Source organism: Danio rerio, chromosome 11 (genome assembly GCF_049306965.1).
Source record: "Danio rerio strain Tuebingen ecotype United States chromosome 11, GRCz12tu, whole genome shotgun sequence".
Classification (NCBI taxonomy): Eukaryota; Metazoa; Chordata; class Actinopteri; order Cypriniformes; family Danionidae; genus Danio; species Danio rerio.
The window spans coordinates 21,414,307-21,441,279 of NC_133186.1; the positions used below are offsets into that span (position 1 = coordinate 21,414,307).

Below are 26,973 nucleotides of genomic sequence, written 5' to 3' on the forward strand. Positions count from 1 at the left end.
CAAAAAACATTACACACATATTAATACTGCTGTTCTGTGTCAGTTAAATCAGTTGACTGTTGAAATTCAAAATTTTAACCCAGCTGATTGAGTTATGATATAAATAACCAACTAAAGGTTATAAAAACACAACAAAGCACAGACTATTTACCCAAACTGGTTGAGTATTTATAAAATAACCTAATAAAGGTTAATAATAACCCAACAAAGCACCAAATATTTACCCCAACTGGTTGAGTATTTATTAAATAACCTAATAAAGGTTAAAAATAACCCAACAAAGCACCAACTATGTTTAAGTATACCATTGGGTTAAATAAATAACTACGTTTTTAATGTGCATGCACTGCACACACACACCAGTTCCTTATCCTGCCTGACACTCACAGCTGAAGCTGCTCATAGACTGATTAAGGACTATAAAGAAAGCAGACACACTCACACACACACACATTGTTGCTGAGAATTGTTTATCTGTCAGGGTAACATTTACGATGCGTATTCCTTGACGTGTTTTGCCGTGTAAGACCCTTGCTTTGTTTTATTGTTTTTCCTGTAGGCTGCCTGCCTTTTGACCTTCCACCTGTTTATGACCATGACTCTGGATTTGCTTGTATACATCTGTTTGCCCTTGTTGACCATTGCTTGCCTGACCATCCTGTTAATAAACCTGTGTTTGGATCCATTGTCAGCGTCTCCATTGTGAAAGATAGATATGTAGTACTACTAGTAGGCTCAGAAGGCTGTCATCCATCCACATGGTTAATCAGCTATACTAATAGAAGACTCCAGATCCAGATCTGTTTTTACATTAATTTGATGGTTGGGTTCAGGGTTGGGGTAGGGGTAGACGATAATAAAATACAGTTAATGGGAAATTAAATAAATAATATAAATAATTCTCGTTAATTTCCGCCCACATCTGTATGTGATCTGTAGCTGATTAAGCATGTGGATGGATGATAACAGCCTTCTAATCCTACTAGTAGGCACAGAAAGCCCCTACTGGCCCATATCTATCAGCTGATAACCACTGATAATGCCCATTCAATTGAGTGATAACATTTGAATCAACCTGTCACTGGGAAACATCCAAACACTCATTCACACACAGACACTACGGACACCTGGAGGAACCCTACACGAACATGGGGAGAACATGCAAACATCCAAACTGCCAACTCACCCAGCTGAGGCTCGAACCAGCGACCTGGTTGCTGTGAGGCGATCGTGCTTCCCCCTGCGCCACCGTGACGCCCCTATAGGTGAATTGGGTAAGCCAAATTGGCAGTGAATAAGTGTGTGTGGGTGCTTCCCAATACTGCGTTGCAGCTGGAAGGGCATTTGTTAAACATATGCTGTAATAGTTGGTGGTTCATTCCGCGGTGGTGACCTCTGAAGTAGAGAATAAGCCGAAAGAGAATGAATAAATGAAAAATTATTCTGGTGATTACTAGTTTGATTGAGTAATCTTACACTTAACTTTGAAACATATTTCACGAGTTGTATTCATAAGCCTGTGGTTTGATTCTAAAATAGATCAAACTAGATTCCATATTGCTTCATTATGAAATATATAAATATCTTCTTTAAAATTTGTTTTAATAATCTAAAAAAAGTCTATTTAAAAAATGTCACCTTGGATGGATTGAAAAGTGACTAAAGTAACGTCACATTTTTGTTTATTTCATTTAATAATAACAAAATCATATTAAATACACTTCTAAAAACATATCAGTGCAAAGCATTTTTATTTTAAGATTGTACATGTAAAAAATTGTAAATTCAAAAATCTTGGTTAGCCTAGAAGTCCCTTCTAGAAGTTACTTCTATCAAAATCTTTTTTTTTTATGTTAGCAACCACATACTATAAATGGTAGTGGGTATGAGCTGAAATCCCCTGGGCCAAAATAAACAAAAGTCAGATTGAATGAGTTGCTGATAAAGCTGAGTGTTAGAGGAAGGATAGTTAGTCTTAGATATAAAATTTTCCTTATGTAGCTTTTTTTGGAAACTGCTAGGAGTGTGTTATGAGCTATTTGATGGGTATTGCTTGACTGCTTGATTCAACATTTACATAGTTGAGTTTAATCCTTAATGACCATCTGTTGTTTGACCTACTCCTGTGCGTTGAGGAGACGAGCAGCAACACATGCTTATTATTCGCCATTGTGTCATTAGCAGATCACAGCTAAGTGTCATGTTTCAGGTTAAAGGGACAGTTCACCCAAAAATGAACGTTTACACACCCTCAAGTGGATTTAAATCCTTTATGACTTTCTAGATATTTTGAAGAAAGCTGAAAGTCTGTAACCATTGACGCCCATAGAAAAAACACATACTATGAAAGTTAGTGGTTACAGGTTTACAGTATTCTTTAAAATATCTTCTATCTTTAACAAACAAGTTTGGAACAAGTAAAGAGTGAGTAAATGATGGCAGAATTTTCTTTTTTTTTTTTTTTTGTTGAACTGTATCTTTAATAAGGTTATAGGCTTTAAAACACCTTAATGATTAACATATATTCCTTAATTCACTTTACTCTGTACTTATGTGCTGAGATTAAAACAACAACAACATCATTTTATATTAATTACAGCGTTTTCAGTTTGCTTGTGTAATAAAACAGCTCTGTTGTTTTTCATTTGAATTAGTTTGACTCATCAGAGGCTATAAATGTCTCCTTTTTCTTTTATGTAACTGGTTTATTATGGGTGAAAAACTAATGTACTTTTACCTGCTTGCTCGTGTTTCCATGACAGTGGATCCAGACCAGCCGCAAAGGTTGAGCTGAACTTGAATTTAGCTGACAGACTCCTGGCACAAGCACTGCTGATTGCTTGAACTATTCATTGCAATCAGTTTCGCTCTTGATGACTTGATTTGCTTTATTCAGGCAGATCTCTGCTCAAGTACATGATTTGAGTCTTGTCTGAGATGAACAGCTCTTATAACTGCAGAGTTCTTATACCTGTCTGATTTAAAAGATACATTTATGAAATGAAAAGTCTTTTTGCTTACTAATGCTGTAAATATTTAACAGTAAAAACTGTTCACTGATTGTGAAATGTATTATCACATTGCTAAATATGAAAATATTTTTGCAGAATCATCGTGCAGTGCATTTTTTCGGGACTCTTTGATGAATCGAAAGCTTAAAATTTTTATGTCTTCAACATTCACAGTTACTCTTTTGATATATGCAATAAATATCATGATAAAACTGTTGATATATTTCAGCATTAAAGCTGACTTTATAAATTATTTGCATTTTCAGTGCCAATCATTTTCATATACTGATTCGATGCTACAGAAAAATTGTCATTATTATCAACTGATAATTGAAAGATTGACAAATGCTGTTTATTAATATCCATTTTATTACAATTAATTTAGTCAGTTAATTTGTGCATCATGATGATTTAAAATAAATATCAATTGATATTACTAAAGATTATATACACTCACAGGCCACTTTATTAGGTACACCTCACTAATACCGGGTTGAATCCACTTCTGCCTTCAGAACTGCCTTAATTCTACATGGCATAGATTCAACAAAATACTGGAAATATTTCTCAAAGATTTTGGTCCATGTTGACATGATAGCATCACATAGTTGCTGCTGATTTGTCGGCTGCGCATACATGATGCGAATCTCCCTTTCCAGCACATTTCAAAGGTGCTCTTTTGGATTGAGATAAGGTGACTGTTGAGGCTATTTGAATACAGTGAACTCATTGTCGTGTTCAAGAAACCAATCTGAGATGATTCACACTTTATGACTTTATGTGTTATCCGGCTTAAAGTAGCCATCAGAACATTGTAGAACACTGTGGGTACACTGTAGTCATAAAGGGATGGACATGGTCAGCAACAATGCTCAGGTAGGCTGTGGCTTTGACATGATGCTCAGTTAATACTTATTAACCCAAAATGTGCCAAGAAAATATCCCCCACACCATTACACCATCACCACCAGCCTGAACTGTTGATACGAGGCAGGATGGAGCCATGCTTTCATGTTGTTGATGCCAAATTCTGACCCTACCATTCGAATGTTGCAGCAGAAATCGAGACTCATCAGACCAGGCAACATTTATCCAATCTTCTATTGTTGTATTTTGGTGAGCCTGTGCGAATTGTAGCTTCATTTTCCTGTTTTTAGCTGACAGGAGTGGCACCCAATGTGGCCCATCCACCTCAAGGTTGGACGTGTTGTGCGTTCAATTCAATTCAATAAAATTTAGTGTTTAAGTTCAGTTCAGTTTAGCTCAGTTCAGTGTGGTTTAATAATCACTACTGAGAGTTCAAACACTAAAGAGCAAATTCATCGATGCGTAACTTTACCGATCCCGAACCATGCAAGCCAGTGGTGACAGCGGCAAGGGGAAAAAAAAAAACTTCACCAATTGGGGAAAGTGAAGAAAAAAAACCTTGCGAGAAACCAGAGATGCTTTTCTCCGTACCTCGGTTTTAATGAGTGGTTATTTGAGTTACTGTTGCCTTTCTATCAGCTTAAACCAGACTGGCCATTCTCCTCTGACCTCTGGCATCAATAAGGCATTTGCGTCCACAGAACTGCCACTCACTTGGTATTTTCTTTTTTTCAGACCATTCTTTGTGAACCCTAGACATGGTCATGCGTAAAAATCCCAGTAGATCAGCAGTTTCTGAAATACTCAGACCAGCCCGTATGACACCAACAACCATGCCACGTTTAAAGTCACTTAAATCACCTATCCTCCCAATTTTGAGGCTCAGTTTGAACTGCAACAGATCGTCTTGACCATGTTTACATGCCCAAATGCATTGAGTTGCTGCCATGCGATTAGCTGATTAGAAATTTGCATTAACAAGCAGTTGGACAGGTGTATCTAATATAGTGGCCGGTGAGTGTAAACTTTTACATATGTTATAAATCTGATTTAGTTCTTTTATTGAACTTATATGTGCATATTAGTCAGCTTTTAGACTTTTGTAGGTTTGTATCATGTTCTTCATAAAGTTTAATCACCGAAATCAGGGGGGCTAAGATTTTTACCACTGTAATAAATGTCTGCTGTAGCTCTTTCGCAGTTCTTTTACAACTGTTTTCATAAAAAAAAAAAATGTAAGCTTAGTCCATTTCTTTGGTCGTTCAATGACCTCCAGAGAAAAATGTGGCTTATTTCAACTTAAAACGTTTTGTTTTATATCTCTGTCCATCTATTTCACTGTTGTTTTCCCCCCACAGCCCTTTATTCTACCCAAAAAGATATTTTGAATGTTACATAGATTCTTCCATAGTATTTATATTTTCCTACTAAGAAATTCTAAGCCATTATTCAAAATACCTTCACCGGATAAAAAGGGTCTTATCAAGGTTTTGTTCCACTTGAACATGAGTGAGCAAATTTTCATTTTATGGATAAACTATTTCATCTAGTCTGGCTTCTTTCTGAACACAATGCTGGACCCTGAAAGCAGAGCTCACTTTTTCCTTGGCTGTCTCGTCTTCCACACTGCCAGCCTGTGTTCAGATTTGCATAGCAATAATAATGAATTGAAAACCCGTTCGGCTAATGTTTCAAATCAAATTAGGTCACTGAGCGCAGTTCCCACCAGGCCTAGTAGTCTCCTTTCTTAATTATGAGCATAGCTGAAATCCCTGAAACGAGGAGTAACACAGAGCTTAGCCGTGGATTGTGAAACACTCTGTGATTTGTGTTAGACTTGACACTTTTCCCATATGGTTCAGTTGTACATGCCAGAAAACGTGCTCCTGTGAGAGGAACATATATATTCTTCACCTCTGCTGAAACATTATTGCCTTGTGCAGAACCACCAGTGAAAACTGTTTTTGCTAGAGATGACATGCACGTATGCTGTTGATGTAACGCGTCTCAGATAAATTATTATGAGTTTGGGCGTTCTCTCTTTGCTACCAATTGCTCTGTCTGTAGGCTCGTTGTACATTTAAGCAGACTTTAAGCCTGTTATCCTGGGGAGTGATGTAAATGTTTGGTTTGTGGGTTGTAAGCAGATGGTATTAGTCTCGGGCTTTGAGTTTTACGCCAAGGAGATTGTTTTTGCTTTATTAAAAGTCACATCTTATTAGAGTGCCTTACTTCTTCTATTGCTCTTTTGAGGATTTCTTTGAAGCAGCACAAACTTGCCCACCCAGTCGAGTGCACGAGGGCTTTGTATATCATTCTGAATCATTTGTAAAAGTTGGTGGTCTGTACGTTATTCAGTTTGGACTGGAGTTTGTTACCTTGGAGCATATGGAAAACAATAAAATGTGGTTATTACTTTCTGCATAAAACGATGACAAATATGGCATGCGTTCAGCGAGTCTCCCTGTTTGCAAACAAACAAAAAAATCTGACAGTTTAGGAAAATATTAAATAAAAAAATAAAATTTGATGTTAATTTACATTAATGTTGGTGACTGTTTGGCTGAAATTGCGATTTATAAAATGCAAGTCGAGAGAGGGAGAGAGAGAGACAGAGCGAGCGAGCGAGAGCGAGAGAGAGTGAGAGATTTTCTTTACTACTATTTACAGGGTCAACTATGTTTTATTTAAATATATGTATGTTCTGATCTGTTTTGATGTAAACTTTATAAATGCTTTGTCAATACATTTGTAACTTTTGTCATGCCAATAAAGCAAGTAATGAATTAAACTGAATTAAATTGAATTGAGAAAAACATATATAGAACAGGCCAAACAAATTTAATACACAAGGCTTCTGACAATGCACTGATGTCTTTTAAAGTGAAACAATTGGTTTGTGAAAAAAATTGAGCATTTTGTAACTTGCAAACAGTCTTGACTGTGTTCCTAAACTTTTAAAAATTAAGGTGCTAATTTTATTTTAATATTTTGCATCAGTGGATCTATAAAGAAACTTTAACATCAGTGGGACCTTTACATTTCACAAAAAGTGAAAAATATTTTTTTAAATCATTAGAATATTCGTCATACTAAGAACTAAATGGTTCTTTTATGAAGTGTTGACTATCATTTTAACCTTTTCCAGTGTTTTTTCCTCTTTGTTCCTAAATAATAATTGTTTATTATAAGCAACATTTATTTTACTTAAATTTAATTTTTACTTTAAAGGGCACCTATGATGAAAATTATCTTTTGTAAGCTGTTTGGACAGAACTGTGTAGATATAGTGTGCCCACTGTCATATTGGAGCGATAGAAACACTTCTCAAAGTATATATATGTGTATGTGTATGTGTGTGTGTGTATACTGCAAATGACAAAACGACATTTGTGTGTGACTCATCGTTTCAGAAAGGCTTGAATAGACTTCACCACAAATACATGAAATAAACTTACTTGGTATTTTTGACTAGTAAGTCTGTCTCTTTCACTGACTGCTGTCTATCTGACGTAAGGCATGAGAAGCAGACACGCATATAGGAACGGTGGGTGGGAAGAATAAGTTTATTTGGATTTAAAGCAACAGGCTACAAAAACAGCTACACTGTAATCAAGACAGCAAAATGGACTTATTCTGGAGGGTATAATAAAAAATCTGATTAGTATTTTTAGCATAAACTTTACAGACACATCCTGGAGACACCAAAGGCTTATCTTGCATCTTGTACAAGAGTTAAAATATGTTCTTTAAAACCATGTTATTTTTAATAACGGTGATAAATCATTTATAGTGAATGATTGAGAATTATGTATTAAAGGAATAGTTTGTGCTGGAATAAAAATGTACTGATTATTGGCTCAACTAATGGGTATCCAAAGTATATTTAACTTTCTTCCTGCAGCTGAAGTGTGAATATGAAATTATTAAGTCCAGAATTTCTTCCATTAACTGCAAGTGAACAATTTCTAGTCCAAAATTTCTTGTATTAAATGCCATATTATGATCAAACAGGGGTGACACGGTGGTTCATGGTTAACACTGTCACCTCACAGCAAGAAGGTCACTGGTTCGAGTCCTGGCTGGGTCAGTTCGCATTTCTGTATGAAGTTTGCATGTTCTCGCCGTGCTGGCGTGGGTTTCCTCCGGGTGTCCGGTTGCCCCCACAGTCCAAAGACATGTGGTACAAGTGAATGGAATAAATTAAATTGGCCATAGTGTATCAATGTGTGTGAATGAGTGTGTATGGGCAATTCCCAGTACAGGGGTGCAACTGGAAGGGCATCTGCTGCACAAAACATATGCTGAAATAGTTGGCAATTCATTCTGCTTTGTTGGTTTTTGATGAATAAAGGGACTAAGCCGAAGGAAAATGAAATTATGATCAAACCCATTTTATTGTTTTTTATACACCTATAGAATACATGTACCTCAAACAAAAAAGGCAGTTAGGTATAGTTACTTTCGGGTTACGAAGAAAAATATAGCAACATATTACAGTTTTCTTCCCTGCATTGCGTATATGTGTGTGTGTGTGTGTACCAGTCCTTGTTCCAAGTGGTGTAAATTAGCAGTGTAATTGCTGGCAATGAGGCCAAGAGCCCGGGGAGAGGATTTTGGGATAACCTGTTGCTCAAGCACCAGAGGGAATGATTATCCAGACACAAACACACACGCATACATACATACATTCAGACTTACTTTGAAGTAACTTCGCTCTTTTTATCTCGCTCTTGAATTTATTTGCATCCGCATGATTTGAGCCTTTGTAGTGCAAAACCGAATCGAGTTTTACCTCAGTTTAATGAGAGCCGATCCAGTGCAGAGAATATTTGTGTGGAGCGAACTGCATGCAGACAAATGCTTTTAGATGGATAGATTGTGATGAGAAAGAAAGTACAATATCATTAGTAATGTGATTTATGACTATGTCATTATGGCAAAATTCATTGTCATGATTATTATGGTTTGTGTTCTTACTGCGCAAACAGTAAGAGTGACTACAATTTTTTTCCAAGCCTGAACTCATAAGGAATGTAACAGTAATGTAATGTATATTTGATCTATTGTTAGATAAACAGCTAATTTTATTTCAAATCCATACTATTTTATTCATACAAAAAATGTAAAATACTATTTAAAAAAGGAAACATGTCCATAAACCGCACCCCTTAACCCTTTTGATCTCGATTTATTAAAATGGTTTCATGCATGTAGCCTTGTTATAGTGTCCTAAATGAACATATTTTGCATTTATTTTCTCCAGGTTTTTGATTTTTTTTTGGAAGAAAATTCTATTGAATATGTGGCAACTATAGATGCCGATGGGCAAATATGTTGTAAGAACCCTTGAATGAAAAATTTGAATAGGAGGAAAACATTTGGCATTCTCACTTAAAACAACAGATCAGTTCATATCAATACATGCATTTATTATGTTTCAAATTAGAAAACCGTTTGATGTGAACCCCCTGAAAATTATCTATCATATAACTAATAGAATATGAAAACATGAAGAACTAATCCATTTCTCTTAAAGTGATTAAACACATACTAGTTTCCCCAACAGACTAATGTGTGTCAAAAAGACAAATGAAAAAGTGTATATATACAGTTGAAGTCAGACTTATTTGCCCCCATTTTTTTCTTTTGTAAATATTTTCCAAATGGTGTTTAACAGAGCAAGGAATTTTTCACAGTATTTCCTATAATATTTTCTTCTTCTATAGAAAGTTTTATTTGTTTTATTTTGGATAGAATAAAAGCAGTTTTAATAAAAAAAAAATAAAAAAAAAAACACATTTTAAGGTCAAAATGATTAGCCCCTTTAAGCTATTTTTTTTTTCGATAGTCTACAGAACAAACCATCCTTATACAATAGCTTACCTAATTAACGTAACCTGCCTAGTTAACCTAATTAACCTAGTTAGGCCTTTAAATGTCACTTTAAGCTGTATCTTGAAAAATAACTAGTCAAATATTATTTACTGTCATCATTGCAAAGATAAAATAAATCAGTTATTAGAAATGAGTTATTAAAACTATTATGATTAAAAGTGCGCTGAAAAAATCTCTGTTAAACAGAAATTGGGGAAAAAAATAAACAGGGGGGCTAATAATTTAGGGAGGCTATTAATTCTGACTTAAACTGTATATATTAGTTAAAGACAGCCTTATTCCTTACACAGCAAAATCCCAAGAGTATAGAATATTTGGTCCCACAATACAGAGTTACTGTAATCAAAAAATAAATAAAATTAAATAAAATAAATCAAGAGTCAAAAAGTAAAGTGTAAAAAAAGACTTGTGTAAATACACAAAAGGAGAGGTTGTGACTGAATTTGTTTGTAGTTTTGTGTTTTTCTTCAGTGATCCTGCTTTTTAACAGCAGTTCATTATTCTATGTTTGGTAAGCACTTTAACACTGCTCCAGTGTTATTTTAACTCTTTGTAGGAGTGGGACCAGTGGGAGATGTTAATTTTACTTTGAAGGTCAAATTGTGTATTTTCAACCAAAAATCATTAAACAAGACCAAAAACCTTGATTTATTAACTTATTAACACGTTATTCCCTAATTTCTCATGCTTTATGTACTTACAAGGAACTTGAGTTGTTGACAAAGTATACAGAAAACTATAGATCTCATAAATGATTTGTTTCATTTGGATGAATCTAGAGACCTTATGATTATGTTCATATACATTTGTGAACAAAAAATTTCTTTTATTGTCATGAAAATTGTCTTTATTTGGGAGGGTTTGCATCCATTTTGCATCCTGGAATTAGTTGAAGGCCTCATGTGACAGTAAGTAAATCAATTCCTTTTTTCTTTCTTGAAACCTTTTATTTGGCTGTTTGCTTGCATGCCTTTGAGAAATTAAACATGGATAACATGTAGAAAATTCATCATAAAAGGTGAATGGCAACTATGAACTTCAGCAACTATATTTGCTGGTGGGTTTATAACCATGTGGATGAAGAAATTGTAATAAAATGTTCAAATGAGATCAAACAAATTCATATGAATTAACCACTAAACCAAATTACTGTGATTTTGTCATGATTTTTAATGCCACAATATCAACATAAAGAGGGAAGTAGTATAGTAACACTTTTGTGAATTGTCTGTATCTGTTACTCTTTGAATGTCACATCAGATCATATAAAATGTTCATGAAGTGGTAAATTGATTTTAATGCTACTTTTGCAGGTACTATGCAGATTGCATAGGTTTTATAAATAAGATGTAAAAATGCCTCATGATATGATATGGAGAGTTGTACATTAATAGTTGTGGTAGTTGGATGAAAATAAAAATTTAAAGAGATACATTTATTGTACTTATTATTCTGTCTTTTTCAGAAGTGATAAAGATCTACCAGTCAGTCTCATTCTGTTTAAGATTTCATCCTTGGCTGATCACAAAAGTCACAAAGAAAAAGGATTGAGTAATAATTTCTTTTAAAACTAACGATTTATTCATTTTAAAGAAATAAAATAAAGGTAAAGTGGGGCATGTGAACACAGACTTTGAATCTTCAGTAAAACAGCTCAAGCGTTTCCGTTGAACCATTATTCCATTACAAAAAGCTTTAAGATCTGATTTCTAAAAAATCAGTGATTTTCACTGTCTGACTGAGATATGATATAAAGTAGGTCTCAGACAAGACAAGAAGCACTGAATTTAATTCCTTTGTTCCACACCATGTCATTAAATTATGGAAATTTATTTTACCACAGTATTTTCAATGGAGTTTCCTCGCTCGCCTGCTGTTCCTGACGATGCTTGGTCATCTCATTATACGCTTGAACAATAAGTGAATCCTTTAGTCTATTTAACTGATTCTATTTTAATTAAATTACAAGATCGATGCTGTAAAAGGAACTGTATGAAAATAGTCACATTATCCTTTCACCTGAAGTTTACCAGTGGCTGAAAAACACTTGCTGTGCTTTAAGCCCATTACAGAAATAACTGCTGTAAAATAGTTTTAATCAAATAGTTTTGAGGATGTTTTGAACTGAAGCTTGTGAACCTCTTTTGAACTGCCATTGGGCTGGGGTGATGATGGAAGTGTGACTCTGGTGGTTTGATTAGGTGTACAACACTGTATTGATAACTTGTTTAGCTATATCTTTTTTTAATTGACCAATTTAATTTAATTTTTTTCTTCGAATTCAACATTTTGCATTTTAGAGCAATACAAAAAGCCCTACAAAAAGCATTACAAAAACACCAAAGAGCTACTCAATACTACTAAAGTGTCATTCTAATTCAATTTATAGACATTGTTTTAATATTTAATACTATAAAATGGTTTGTTTTAAAGCAGTTTACATTTGAATATGAAGTGTGAAGCAAGCTGAACTTCAGTATAAGTTTTATATTATGGGGCAGTTGTGGCCCTATGGATAATAGTGAGTAGCACTTGTTATCCACCACTTCTTCGGGTGTATACGTACTCTGTGTGTGTGCATGTGTTTGTGTGTATGTGCGTTACTCCTCCCTTATAGTGTGTGTGTGCATTTGGTTTGGTTAAAAGCAATTTAACCCAGTGTAAAATCATTCTTGACAATACTATTTCACTTCAAATTATCTAGCTACTTTGCCTGTATTTTTTGAATAGTTTAATCTGGCATACTACTTGATATACATTTTACCTCGCATACATTATATAGTAGGACATAAGGCTGCACAATATATTGTTTGTTCATAATAGTCACATCGCAGGATCTGCAATGCTAAGTTGGGATTATAATTAACCAGGAACCCAGTTTAGTACACATGATTTGTGGAGTCATTGTGAATTTGAACTAGGGTTGGGTCGATAGACATCATCCATCGTTGATGACCGATAGCCATCATTATCCTCTGCACTGCCCCCTTCGCAGCAGCAACGCGATCACGAAAATACACACTTAAGCCCTGTTTACGTTAACGTCTTAGTTTTAAAATGGCATTTTTGAATGAAAACAATCTACGTCCATACATTTTATTTAGAATTTCTGAAAAGCCCTCCTTCCACACTATGCTGTTGAAAACGCACATCATGTGACCACACATTCAAACACACACACACACACACACACACAGACATGCACTGCAGCATATGCGCACGTCTGAGCTCCAGGTATTCAGAGGGTGCTTTGAGCACAAACCCCCAGAGAGCAGTGCACGTTGGACAGTTTATCAAGGATGTACAGCTGGATCACATCTCACTATAGTTAAACGTGATATTTAATTCATCTTGTCTCTATCTAACGACTCTTTACTCTTTTGAATCTCTCAGGTAACGTGTCACAGCGTCATTAACGTTACACTGCTTTAATCTTTTGCTTTCACGTTTGTACCTAGTACTTTTTGCGGAAACCTCAGATACTGTTAGTTGGCTCCTGTTGGTTGTGCATCTTTTTTACCAATCAAGTTAGTCGACGCCATTATAATGACACAGATCATTCTGTCTATTTATGCAAAAGTCCTGCGGAATAAGTGATTGACAGGTGGTAATTTGTGTATAACTTATCTTTTTTCATTTATAATTTGGTTATGGGTAAAACATAGACCATGCGGGTCAGGTAGTTAAAATGGAAGGCTACAAATAACTAATTCATTATCAATTAATTAATTATTCATAAATAATTAATTCACCGCCGCCTGTGACGACAATGACATCGTCCATTGCGATGTTTCACATTAGACATCGTATGATGCCAAATTAGTTAACATCGCCCAAGCCTAATTTGAATCGTAATCTAATAGGATGATTTTTGTTTTGTTTTGTTTTATATGTGTTGTAGTCCCTATTTTATTTCTGTACCTCAACATTGTTACATTCCACTGAAAAACATATTTATTTAGTTTTTGCCTTAATTCTGTTGTTTTCATATCTGCTTTAAATTGATTGTTTAATTATTTATATTTTTGGATATTGTATGCAGATGCAGTCCTCTACAAAATCATCCCAATCAATGTAAAATTATGAATTCTATCCAAACAGTTAATATTGTGAGATTATATTCATATTGCAGTAAATATTAAGAATGGCAAAATATCACAATGTCAGTTTTTCTGATATTGTGCAGTCCTAGTAGGGCAGTATGCAATTTGGAGGCAGTTACAGACTACAGCAAGTAACTAAGGCTTCTTTTAATAAGGGGCTGTATTTTAAATGAAAAGTAACATAATGCCGTTTTATCATGATTAGTATGTTTTCATAATTGTTTGAAACCAAAATCAAAATAGCAACTGAAATTGATAGTGTGTGACCCATGCTTCAGTTAACATTTTTACTCTCACTGCACTTAAATCACAGATGTTCCTCTTGAGCTAACTTTGATACGTCTCTCTGACCTCCGCAAGGTTCAAATTAGCTGCATATTCATCATAAATATCAGTCTGACAGCTCGCGCCTCGAAAACTTCTGGTGCTGCTTGGAAAAGAGCAAGTTCACACTCGGCTGATAATGATTATACAGACTGAAATGTCTCCCGCAGTCTCTGCGCTGCACATCTGTTTCACACATTTGGATGCTTTGAGTGATTCAGGACAAATCCATGTTAAGTGTTTATTTTCTCTACTTTCAAATTATCTTGTCTCTTTGAGAAAGTACAAACGGGGAAAGTCCCTTCATCTCACTCTGTATCTTACTCTGTATCTGTTATTATGATGGTGTTTCATCTAGTTTGATAGGACATTTTGGTTTTGTGTTACAATAAGAGACCAGGGAGACAGAAGTGGTCACCCAGATTTGTGAAATGGGAATCTTGGTGTTATTCGTATTTCTGAGTGAACGAAAAAAACATTAAAAGAAGAATTTTTTTTTTTCCTCAGGTTTGACCTTCGTGTGGCCTGATCATTGAGTGTGGCTGATTGGTTTTAATGAGAATTTTCTTTTTTCTTTTTGAGCTGTCACTGTTTCAGCCACTGGGGAATCAGTGCTTCATCTTTGACAAAATTGAGAGCTGGAGAAGTGTTAATGTAAAGATTTGGGAGCTGGAGAATTGAGGAAATGAAGTATTATCGCATTGTCACTCATATTGTCTATTTATGTTGGCGTATAATGCACCTCATGTCCGACTGTACAGATGTTCATTATTTATAGGGAAGACTTGAAGAACAGAAGAGAGCAGAAGTGGAAAATAAAAGAAGATATGATTGTGGTTTATATCCCACCATGTGGATTTTTCATCATACATTCTTGAAAAATCAATGTCTAATGTGAAACATCATGATAGCATTGTCGTCATAGGCGGAGGTGAATTAATTATTCTTGAATAATTAATTAATTCATAAAGAATTTATTATTTGTAGCCTACCTGATATCTGACCCGCATGGTCTTATTTTACCCATAGCCAAATCATAAATAAATAACGATAAGTCACACAAATTACCACCTGTCAATCACTTTTTTCGCAGGACTCTGGCATGAATAGGCAGAGTGATCTGTGTCATTATAATGGCATCGACAAACTTGATTGGTAAAAAGGTGCATAACCAACAGCAACCAACCAACAGTATCTGAGTTTTTGGCTAAAAATACTAAGTACCAGCGTGAAAGCGAAAGATTGAAGCAGTGTACTGACACTGTGACACGTTACCTGATAGATTCAAAAGACAGAAGAGTTGTTAGATGGAGACGTGATAATTTAAATATCATGTTTAACAACTATAGTGAGACGCAATCCAGCGGTTCATCCTTAATAAACTGTCCGACGTGCACTGCTCTCTGGGCGGACTGCTGGAGCTCAGATGCTGCAGCACATGACAGAGTGTCTGTGTGTATGTGTGTGTGTGATCACGTGATGTGCGTTTTAAGCAGTATAGTGTGGTATAGTGTAGTGTACAGCAGTATAGTGTGCCATTTTAAAACTAAGATGTATTAGTGTAAATGGGGCCTAAATATGTATTTTTCATAAGTGGCTTGCTGCTGCTGCTGCGGTGGAGGATTGCGATGCCAGCTCAGCATCGTGATGTCTATCAGCCATCAGCGATGGACGATAGCATCGCCTGTCGACCCAACCCTAGTTGAGTTTGTATTATAATTTATCATTTGCACTTGTTTTTAATGCCTGTGATCTGGTGCCAAGCATTTAGGTATAGAAAATGGTACAATTTGTGACCTTAACTACTTATTTTTATTTTTATCATTCAGTTACAAGAGATGGACTTGAGGGGACTCTAAGCAATTCCAGGTATGGGGCCCTAGCATTGAAACTTGAAATATTTTCTTTCTCTATAGATGTTTTTGTCTTCTGTAGATTAGTTTTTTTAAACACACTGTATGTTGAAAAGTATTTTAAAAATATATAAACATTTCTAAAGTTTATTTTATATATTTTAATAATTAAAGAAACCTTTGTCTTCTTAATGTAAAATTAAATGCAATAAATTCACAAATGAAAAACTAGTGCACAAACTATGTACTAATCACTTTTGTGATTAGATTTTCATATAAAAAATGAAAAAAAAAAAAAATTCACAACCGATCAAACTAATCTTGTCAGCATTTTTCATATGAGTTGAATAATTGAATAATAACAATCCCTCTTATAACAAGCTCGCTGTATCGCTCATCATCTGACATGGTATTTTGACCAGAAAGTTGGAACGTACCATTGTTCATTGGGCTCCTGGAGTTTGAAAAAAGCACTGACATTAAAATCTTAAAGTTTGTAAACAGATCATACGACATATGATAGAAAATTTATAAAAGAGCTATATGATTTATATAGGCTTCTTTACTTTGGTCGGGTCACCCTAAATCCTAGGGATCCTAAGCAGCTGCTTACCTCGCTTATTGGTCAAGTCCGCACCTGTTAGTTACTTGAATACTGTTTGTCTCGGGAAATGATAAAGCACTTTATTTCAATTGTATCTTTGTCTTGCTTGTATTTACATATTGTTATGCATAAAAATACAACACATGCAAATACAGAAATTCACAGCAAATAGCACAGAAAACAATGAAAACGTGTCGGGGCACCCCAAAACTTTTACAGATTGTTTATTAGATTTAATGGAGATGCACTTCCACTGCGGAATCACTCCAATCGATCTAACATTATAAATTCTTTCCAAATAGAGATATTAAGTCATCTGATGAAATTGTATTCATATCGCAATATATATCGCTAAATACTAAAATATCGTGCAGCCCTATTTTTCAGAGAACCTTTCAGTAAACTTCATTAAAGAGCCATTCTTATCTTAGTGTAAAGAACATTTGAATGATGTAAAGACCAAGTTTGAACTTTAAAGACCCTTGGAAAGGTTATACGTGGGCATTAAAGGTACATCATAGAACCTTTATCGTTAAAAGGAATGAATAATATATAGCCTACAGTACTGCTTGGACATTTTCCAGCAGATTCAATGTTAAATAGCTTGTGTCTGAAGCTATAAAGTACATTCAGTTTTCTCACAAACGGATAAAGTTATTGTGGAGATGCTTCATTACAGTTTAAAGGGTTGATCAGTGGAGCTAAAGGTTGATCACGTTTGAACCTAACACCACCTATAATAAATCTTACCCTAAAACTAACTCATATTGTAAACAAGTGCAATGAAAGAGCGGAACAAATTTATTTAGTTTTCATTTTTTATTATTCAGAAAAAACTTTTTACAAATTTAATTTCTTCAAATGAATCGAATTTCATCAGAAATATATCCCTAATTTTTCCGCTTGCAGCATTAGCAACTTTAAAAATGACAAAAGCAAACAATAGGGCTGGGAAATTAATCGAAAACTAATTGAAATCGACATTCAGAAATTCCAATTTTCCAGATCGATTTGTTTTCAGTTTCTCGCATGTGGAGTCACGTGGCCTGCTCTCTTAAGCTGAGGCTGCTTTATAGTTTGCAGCCATATCTGATGTCTGATCAGATGTGGAAGATTGGAAGCTGTGCCTGAGATGGCTTGAGACGGCATATTTTTCATAACAATAAAATTATTATTTACATTATTTACGGATATACACGATTTATTTTATTTAGAAGAGATACTGCTCATTTGCTACAATTAATATGAAAAACATTGCTAATCATTTATTTTGTTTCCAAAAGTGCAAGTTATTTATTTTCCCTTTTTATAAGTTTGTTTTAGGTAATGTGTGTTTTTAACTTATATAGTAATGGATGGTAGATAGTGTGTTTTCTTAATTTTTTTTTCAAATTAATCAATTTAATGCACGCTTCATTCAAAAATCTCTCATTTGTATTATGTGAGCATATTTACTGTACGAAACGTAAACTACGAGGGAAAGAAAAAATTTTAATCGTTCATTAATCATAACCGAGTTAAAATGTTCAATTAATCGAGATTTAGATTTTTGATCAAATCACGCAGCCCTAGTAAAGAAACACAAGGCATAGTTTCATTTTTCCCCTCTCCTATTTGTATATTTTTGTTCATGCTGCTGCCATTGCTAAAATGCAGCTCATTAACAGAATTGTACATCATTCACCCCACTGCATCTTACAAGGAGAGAAAAGCTGGAAAGTTTCATTCTTCGATTGTTTCGAATAATAACACGTTTCACTTTGAAATCACCGCAAGGGCCTTTTTTAAAGCCAATAATAGCACTGTGTTTGACAGGCTGGTATTGTTCACCCATTTCTATAAATTCCTCAGAAGTAAAGGGGCCCGTTTTAATAGTCTTTCAATGCTGAAATGATTGCATTCATAGCAAACTGCCTTGTTCATTGTTTCTCATCGGCAGAAGGAAGGGGTCGCGGGTGGGTCATTGTTTGGGGAAAATGTCTGAAACATGGAACGCCTGACTGAACGGAAAATATATTAATATTTTCATTTGTGATTTTCTTTTTTTAACATTTTTTAGCATGTCTTTTTTGCAGTGCGTGTATGTGTGCGTTTATTTATTTGTAATATTGTCAACTTTGGTATTCCATTCTAAATACAAGAGACATTATTGCCTTTAAAAGCACAAGGCATCAAAAAAGTAGACCATATAACTGTATCCAAAGCCTTTAAGAACTTCAGAACTGCAGAATTTTTCATTAAGCTATTCCTGTTGAACCCTGTTCACCCTGTGTCTGTTATTTGTTTCCATTCCCATTAATTTACTTACTTTCCATATATTTATTTACCTACTTTCCATTTATTTATTCATTTTTAAAGCATTTTGGCAGATTTATAAATGTATTTAATTATTTGTTTATTATTTTGTTAACATTTCTTTGTATATTTATTATGAATATATTTGTTTATTTGTCATTTTGTAAGGTTTGTCTTTTTATACTGAAAAGTCTCACATTTCGTTGTTTTCCTTTCTATCTCCGGCTCTTCCTGCTGCTTTCTTATGATTAAATCATTCCCAAGCTTTCGGACACAGAAAAGCCACACATCATAAAATAATGAAAGAAAACAAGAAGAGCGTGTCTGTCTTTCAGAGCGGCCCGTGGATCTCTCTTTGTTCTCAGGGCAGACGGAAGACCAGTTGGCTCTTATTGCAAGCTTCTTCGACCTCTCTTTAATTCCCTCCTGCCTCTCTCTCGCTCTCTCTCTCTCTCTCTCTCTCTCTCTCTCTCTCTCTCTCTCTCTCTCTCTCTCTCTCTCTCTCTCTCTCTCTATCTCTGATATATGACATCTGTTTATGTGAAATTGGATTTCAGTGGGTCCCGTGTGGCAGCCGGTCAAACATCTCCTGTATTTTATTTAGGGGTGTGAAATATTCAGAGTTTGACAATTAATTGGGTTTCAGTTGGTGAGGTAATTTAGTTGGCCACATGCTGCACTGGATGTTGAATTGGAATTAAAATTGAAATGACAGGTAGAGACATTCAAATCGTTTATGTCAAAGAAGAGAAAAGAAAAAAAGGGGAATTTAATTTGTCCAAAATAAATGAATAATATATAAATACAGTTGAAGTCAGATTTATTAGCCCCTGTATATATTTTTTCCCCAATTTCTGTTTTCTGGAGAGAAGATATTTTCAACACATTTCTTATCATAATAGTTTTAATAACTCATTCCTAATAACTGATTTATTTTATTTTTGCCATGATGACAGTAAATAATATTTTACTAGATATTCTTCAATACACTTCTATATAGCTTAATATGACATTTAAAGGCTTTACTAGAATAATTAGGTTAACAAGTTATTGTATAACGATGGTTTGTTTTCTAGACTATCAAATATATATATATATAGCTTAAAGGGGGTAAAAATTTTGACCTTAAAATGTTTTTTAAATTAAAATTAAAATCTGCATTTATTCTAGAAATAAAACAAATAAGACTTTCTACAGAAGATAACAAAATTGTCAGACATAATGTGACAATTTCCTTGCTCTGTTCAACATAATTTGCAAAGATTTAAAAAAGAAAAAAAATTGTATTTAAAAATACATAAATAATAAAAAATTTAATAAAAATAAATAAATCAAAATAAATGCAGAAGTGCAGATGATTTGTCATAAATTTTTAATATAATAGACATGCACACAAACAGAATATATATGTAATATTAATTGTAATATATATATATAAATATATATATATATATATATATATATATATATATATATATATATATATATATATATATATATATATATATATATATTAGGGGGGTCCAAATTAATTGTTTCTTTGGTGCACCGCGATACAGACGCGGACAATTCACTGACACTTCCAGCAGAAGCTCCTATTTCTCTGTGATTGAGAAAATGAAAGTGAACTCCATTTCTCTCTCTCTCTCTCTCTCTCACTGTGGCCCATTTCACCTGCTGGCGTGACTTTTCCTCCCCTCTCTTTTCCTCTATGCTGTATGCATTCCCACGGCTGTACCTGTGCATTGTCGTGGGACCCGACCAGATTTCATGCGGCGCGGAAATAAATATCCAAATAAAGCGCGGGATCGGTCGGTAACTTTGCTGTAATTTTAACAGGAGTGGGCAGTCTCACAACATCGAGCGAGCAAGCAAGCAAGTGCGCTTGGCCTGTGTGTGTGTGTGGGGGTGTGCTTGTGCGTGTGTGTGTGTGTGTGTGTGTGTTTGTTTGGTGTTGTCTATGTTTGTGTATTTGTGTGAATGAGAGAAAGTGTGGTGCTTTGTGTCATACATACACACGTATATATATTACCAAGTCGAAGGACTAAGCCGAAGGAAAATGAATGATGAATAAATATTTTAAACTTTTTATTTATTTTAACAATATTTAGATACATTAAAAATGTAAAGAAATAAGTAACATAAAACAAATTAAGAACAGAACTAACAGGTCATCAGAGACGTCACATTAATTTTTATAGTTTTTTTTTGTTATTATTATTCCATGAAAAATTGTCACAGTTGCACAGTGGGTAGCACAATCGCCTCACTGCAAGAAGGTCTCTGGTTCGAGTTGGCATTTATGTTTGGAGTTTGCTTGTTCTCTCAATGCTCTCTCCATGTTTCCTCTGGGTGCTCCGGTTTCCCCTCAGTCCAAAGACTCATGGTATAGGTGAATTGAATAAGCGAAATTGAGTGTGTGAATGCAAGCGTGTATGGGTGTTTCCCAGTGTTGGGTTGTGGCAGGAAGGGCATCCGCTGCATAAAAGTTGATAAGCTGGATAAGTTGTCGGTTCGTTCTGCAGTGGCAACCCCTGATTAATAAAGAGACTAAGATGAAAAGAAAATGGACAAATGAATGAAATTGAGTATATAATCCCAATAGGTTCATTTATTATAATGTAAATTTGTATATTATATATAAATATATTTAATTTTACTAAATATTGCTAAGCTTTTTCTTCACAACTCATAAATTTAAGTTAGTTTCATAAAATGTATATTGATAGTATCAACCCCATAGTTTTGAAGACATCTTTTTACAACATTAGCATGTTTACACAACTGGCCTGATTCGAACTACCCGTTGACTTCTGAATGGTGTACAACATTGATTTTATTATTGCCTCATTCCTGTTGTATGGGAGAAAGTGGCTAAAGCTACAGAGAAACGAGAAGCCAGATAAAGAGGCATGTGAGGAAACAAAGAAAGCAAGAGATAACAAGAGCAAGAAAGCACAGAGAACTTGCTCTCTATGGTCTCTGTGGTCTCAGATAGAACTCTGTGATGCGTGACTGGCAGATGGACCGACACAAGCGCTGTGAACTTTACACTTCACTGTCAGTAAGTGGATTGCTTATTTCCACATGCCAGTTGGGCTCCATAAAAGTCTGTCTCTCACTCGCTCTTTTGAGTGAAGTTAATATCCCGTGTTTTCTGTGTCCTCTAGAGTTTTACCCCACTTTTACTCTCTTAGTAGCTCAGATCTGAGATCACGGCGACCCCAGATTAGTTGCAACATTCAACAAGAGACTTCATCCAAAAGTAGCAATTCATTTACTTACCCTCATGTGGTTCCAAAACGGTATGACTTTATTGCTTCTGTTGAACATGAAAGGATGCGTTTCTTTTCCATTGAATAAAAGTGGATGAGGATATGCAGAAATACTTAATAAAAGCATTCATAAGCTGTGTCTGAATTCCTCTGAAGCCATAGTGTGAGGAACAAACTGAAACTTGACAAAAATGACTGTTTTAGGCCTGCAGTGATTTTAACACTGAATTTTTAGCTTCATTACTCCAATCTTCAGAGTCACATGCTCCTTAAGAAATCACTCTAATATGAATTATTATTATCATTGTTATAATTATTATTAATGGTATTTGTAATAAAAGCAATAATGACTGGAGTAATATTTTTTTTTTACTACATACAATAAGAAAGCAGTTATTTAAAATGTTTATAAATATATATTTTTTAAAAAGTACATTCAATAAATGCCACCTTGATAAACAGAATCATTAAAAAAGAAAAAAAAACATGAAAACAAAAAGAATAACCCCGAACTTTTGACTGGTAGTGTATGCCGGAATAGTTAGCGATTCATTCCGCTGTGGCAACCTCTGATAAAAAAAGGCACTAAGCCAAAGGAAAATGAATAAATGACAAAAAATGAAAATGTGTTGTTTTCAAAAATCTTAACTTAAACTGGCACTTAAACTGTTTTATGAATTCTCACTTGATATTTCTGGGATTCATTTATTAAAAAAATTGAAACATTTTACAAGATGACTTATATTGCTCTGTTTGGAAAGAAATCTGTCGTTCTTAGAACTATTTTAGAATGATTAGGTGATTTTGATGTGAAGTGAATGTAATTAAACTATAACCCAAATTAAATATACATGCCTTATTAAAAACAGGTAAATACAACAGACCAAAGATGCAAATGAAATAAACATGGCTTTAATGTCAACATCACACTTCGCTGTATAAATTATTGTGCATAAAATTGTGATTGTTTACTCTAACAATATGCAAATGACAAAATTTAACTCTGTTATGGCTAAACTTTAAAATGAATACACAAATCACATGCAGCCTTAATCGATGCTATAAAAAACTATGCTATGTAGCCCTAGTTAGAATCATTGTCATGTAAAAAATCCCCTAACTCCTGAAAATGTATTCATTTCATCTATACGAGATTCGATTTTACCTGAGCTTTCTCAAATAGCCCTTTTCTCCTTTTAAGTTCCTATTTCATGCAAATGATGCAATATCACCACCATGAAATATTCATCAAGCCAGCCCTTGTCTTCCCAAAGGGAGAATGGGCTGTTACTGCAGTATTTGGCCGGTAAAGATCAATGATATGTTTGCGTCCCTGTGTGCAGCAGTTAATGTGTCGACCAACAGACCATGGCCTCGGCTGTCGCTTGTCAATAATTGTAATATTTGCTGATTGATTCTGTCACAGCACTGCAGGATGAGGTAACCCTGACTGAAAACTGTTTTGTGAGCATCATATGTCACATTCAAGAGGAACCCTGCTGGCCACAATAGATCCTGAAAAGAATTTACCACACCTACTCAATTCTGTGGTCAGGATTACTTGACTGGTCCATTGTCTGAGTCGCTTTCAAGCCAAAAGGCTCTTTAATTACAGCAGGAAACCTGTTTTGTATCATTGGAGATGGTTTAATAGACTATTGTTTGGCTGTTCTACAAATGGCACCCCTGATAAGATAAACAAGCTTTTTGTGTTTACACCTAACTAACCAAAGAATGCTTTTAAAACAGAGTAGATGAACCCAGAAAAGCATGTTTGGCACAGTTTCCATCCATCAGCCAACATCCTCGGTTCTGTATTTAGACTTTCCCATCAAACATATGGTGGTTCTGATGTGGCTTTGGTTTATTTGTTTTGCTTAAAAGCCACATTATAAAAATTTATCATCATTTTAGGAGGTTTCTGCGCATATGAGATATTTTTAGGGGTGTTTTAATGTCATTAGTACCACAAAGAGTTAAAGAGGAGAAGTGGCAGCCAAAATCAATGCCTTTTGAAACAAACATCTGAGATTTGTCTTTTGCTTACACTGCATAAAAATTCACTTATTAATTGTTGGTTTGGGACTTGTGGAGCTGCACATCGATGGATATGCATTTCAGTGTTTAGATTTTCAGCAGTGAAAATTAAATCACAATGAACTGAACTAAACTAAACTTCAACTGTGAAAACTGGACTGACAGTTTTAATTCACTAGAACTTTTATAATGTGCTATAGAAGTAAACATGAATTGAGTTGAATCCATTCATTCTTCCATACTGAATCCTGTCAGTTTCGTCAATATATTGATGTACATAATACAGAAAAAAAAATTATCAGCAAGTTGTTCCCTCACACTAAATGGATCAATTAAATCAGTGGATCATTAACTTTGGATTTGCTTTGAACAAGTAGTTTGATTCAATGAATCATTAACTGAAAATTCACTTCTGAACAGATCATTTGAATCAGTGAGTTTTTAAATGAAATATAGGTTTGAACAGATCAGTTGAATCAATAAGTTGTTGAATGAAATATAGGTTTGAACAGATCAGTTGAATCTGTGAGTTGTTGAATGACTCACTCTGAACAGATCATTTGAAGTTTTTGACAGCTGAATTGCTTTGAATCTGAAAGAATCATTTGAATAAGTCAGCTGCTAACTGGAGATTCACTTTGTGGTGTGTCCCCAAACAATTCAATAACTCACTACTGAACTACAGCTGTGAAAATAAGAATTGAAAATGTCACCATTTTTCTAAAAAAAAAAATTTTTTTAAAGTTTCCATTGACTTGAAATTTGTTGGTATGTTTGTAACAACCAAATTCATCCAAATATGCAAAGAAAACAAATCTTATTAGTTTACAAATTAAGTTATGTGTCAAAATAAAACGATGCAGGAAAAAAGTATTGAACACATGAAGAAAGGGAGGTCTAGAAAGGCAATGAAAACCCAGACAGCAGCTGATATTTCTCAGTAGTTATTCAGTAACTCTATGCTCTTCGTCATTGTAAAAAAATATTAGCTGCTTTAGTCCAACATCTCCATTAGCAGGATGATGAAGATGAACCCAGGTTGGATATTTCAGCAAGACAATGATCCAAAACACAGCCAAGGAAACTTTCAAATTCTTTCAGAGAAAGAAAATCAAGCTGTAGAATTGCCCAGCCAATCACTTGACTTGAATCCAATATAGAATACAAATTAAAGATCAGATTTGATAGACAAGACGAACAGAACCATCAAGAGTTTTACACTCTGTTGACGTCTGTGGAGAAAATCACAACAGAGCGATGAGTGTGACTTAATTTCCCATAAGAGAGGCGTCTTTAAGCTGCCATCTCCATCAAAGACTGTATATGTATGTATATGTGTGTATATATTACTGTGTATATATTACTACTATTATATATTACATACTTTCTCCTTGTGTCATTTCATTGTTATAACACTTAACTACTGTAATTTTTCAGATTTTTTTCTTTTTGTTCTATTTTTATGTTTGTATTGTTTGGGTTTTTATCAAAATCAGGTTCAATACCAGGTCAACAGCTCCTTTAGAAACATTTTTCCCTGGAAAAAAAATAACATGTGACGTGTTGAATACTAATTTTCCCTATTGTTTATAAGTGCAATGTATTTCAGTGAAACTAATCAAGTTTACTTTGATGACTCTTTAAGTTATATCATTTTAGGAGAAAACTATGCTGTAGTTCTAACCAAATTTGTGATGCTGTTTGCGAATTACTTTTTAAATGACCAATTCAGAAAATAAAGATTTGCTGAATTATAGGGATGAACCGATACCACTTTTTTACAAACCAATACAAGTACGAGTATTTTAATTTGTGAACTTGCAGATACCGAGTAGCAATTCCAATACTTCTTAGATTTTATTCTAGAGAAGAAATCTCTAGTTTTAATGAAACTGCAATTAATTTGAAAGGATTGTTCTTTTTATTTTTTTTAAAGGTTTTATTTTAAAGGTTTTATATTTTAGGTTTTTATTTTTTATTTTTTTATTTTTCATATTTACGAGTCCTGTCATTAATCTGCTGGTCAGGTCATCAAAAAGTAGGCTGACCGCAGTGATGTTCAGCTCTGATGAGGTGCTTTTATTTAGCTGTAGTCTACTATATAGTAGTTTAGATTTTTTACATATAATGTTCCATTACTTAAAATTTCTTACATTTTTTACATTTATAGTTTATTTATAAATTAGCTTGTTTCGCTGTGATCATTATGCAAGGATCAAATCGCATATTCGATTTATTCTTCAGTAGGCTATAGATTCGTTAATAATGTATTTTTATTTAGGACTAAGGTTAATATATAATACATTGATTAATACATTAAGACATTGAAGTCAGGTAAGACAACAAATCACATACACATAGTGAAATACTGTTGAGTGGTATCGGTGCGTGGTATCTGTATTTAATGGCCTGCCAGGTACGAGTATTTTAACCCTCTGCATCCCTGCTGAATTATGTTGGTAACAACAGAACTTTCGACCATAGTTGGCTAATGATGGTTTTGGGAGACAAACACCTCAATGCATTTTTTGAATCACTGAACCATGACCCTAAAGCTCCTTCTGACAGGATCTTTCGAATCAGTGAATCGTTAACTGCAGACTTACTCCCTTGAATCAGCACCACAAGGAGTTAAATAGCAAAAGCGGCTGCCATTCCCAGGATGCATTACAAAATCAAAAGGGTCCAAAAATGGTCATGTCTTTT

At 34.4% G+C, this 26,973-nt stretch overlaps 1 protein-coding gene across 3 annotated transcripts in view; it reads left to right on the forward strand.

Annotated features, from left to right (window-relative positions):
- prickle2b (prickle homolog 2b) overlaps nt 1-26,973 on the forward strand; it is a 190,700-nt gene that overhangs the window by 43,849 nt on the left and 119,878 nt on the right. The window contains exon 3 of one of the 3 annotated variants that reach the window (XM_073915553.1): nt 16,033-16,072. The exons of the other annotated variants lie outside the window; for them this stretch is intronic. The gene's annotated coding sequence lies outside the window, so the exon portion shown is untranslated. The remainder of the gene's footprint in view (nt 1-16,032; nt 16,073-26,973) is intronic. 3 annotated transcript variants of the gene reach the window in all.